General features: G+C 43.1%; 1 pseudogene; it reads left to right on the plus strand.

Annotated features, from left to right (window-relative positions):
* The first annotated feature begins 80 nt into the window (after window positions 1-80).
* On the plus strand, window positions 81-792 carry LOC102839044 (annotated as a pseudogene).
* Window positions 793-1,466: the final 674 nt, after the last annotated feature.

Here is a 1,466-nt window from a genome sequence, read left to right on the forward strand (position 1 = left end):
CAGGGTAGCAATGTTTTCTTTGTTTTGTAGACGTGTATTTACTTTACTGTTAAACCTGAGTAAGAGAACAAGCAGACACACCTCTAGAAAGGGTGAGTGCAGCAACATTTCCTTCTCCCTCTGCTATCAAGATGGCAGAAATTAATCGGCTTCAGCATGAAATGGAATACACCAAAGGTTATCAGTCAGCAAATGAGGATCACAGAAAAACTGAAAGTAGCCCCACCATATACAGACCTGGAGCCAGGTCTTCCAGAAGGCCCTCCCACTGCTAGTGTGAAAGTGCAGGTTCCCAAGAGAGGATTGTTGTTGCTGGCAATAATGAAGACATTCCATTTTCAAGACCGGCAGATCTTTATCTGATTCAGTCTACTCCCTTGAAGTCTCTGGTCCTGAACACCCCACCTCATGTACTTACATTAAGTGAAAGACTGCTAGATTTCCTGGACTTTAAAAGGCCTCATCCAACCCCTCAAAATGCAGAAATCCAGGCAGTTGGCAGGCTAAAAAGAGAGTGCTCTATGAGTGAAAATGCTGTTCACCAAAATGGACAGCTGGTCAGAAACGATTCCATGTATGGCATTTCAAATATAGACATAACAATTGAAGGAACGTCGGATGAAATGACTGCTGTAGATGGCAGCTTCCTTAAGACGACAGATCATCAAACTGAATAGAAGGCTACCGCTTCTGGCGGAGGAGAACAAAGAATGAGTTCCAAGAGAAATGGTCCTGTATTCAATTACTGTAGCTTTCTGGCTGCTTAATAGCTGGCTGTGGTTTCACCGCTAAAGGTAACCTCAGCTCTCAGAAATATTTGTCTCAACAGCTAGAAATATAAAGAATTTGCAAACTTCATTTCTGTCTCTGCATTGTTTGCTGTTTTATAATTGATGCCCTGAAAATGGATTTCTCCCAGCAAGGAAGGGGACGGCTTAGGTGTGCAGAAGCCAAGGTGTCTCTTCAGTCACTACTCTGTGCCATCTTTTTAGCCAGTTCTGTAGTTAACACCTCCTTACAATTGTCCTTTGCATGTTTTATAAACAGACTGCAGCATGTTTCTGAGAGGAGTTGATTCTTTGGCTTCCTCAGCCTGCCTTGCAATGGAAGCGAGAGTGCACACAGGATGGATGTAGAACAGGATCTGAAAACAGCAACAAGCCTTTATCTTGTCCTGTTTCTCAGACAGCGTTAGATGGAAACCACTTGTGTCTCTAGACATGACTGCAGCCACTGTTCAGCATTGACAGTGCAAATCGGGGTCTGGTGCCAGAGTGAAGGAAATCAAGTCACCTAGGGGCTCACGATCATCTTTAGTAGCACCTGTACAGATGAAAATAAAGCACTTCCTAACATTTCTGCAGTTTCTCTGATATGTGTGCAGTGCGTTTAGTTTCATTTTGCAGGTGGTTTTCGATAAGATACATGTTTACTAAGCCCATGTATGAAGGACTTTAAAATCTCCA

Source organism: Chrysochloris asiatica, unplaced genomic scaffold, assembly GCF_000296735.1.
Source record: "Chrysochloris asiatica unplaced genomic scaffold, ChrAsi1.0 scaffold00024, whole genome shotgun sequence".
Lineage (NCBI taxonomy): Eukaryota > Metazoa > Chordata > Mammalia > Afrosoricida > Chrysochloridae > Chrysochloris > Chrysochloris asiatica.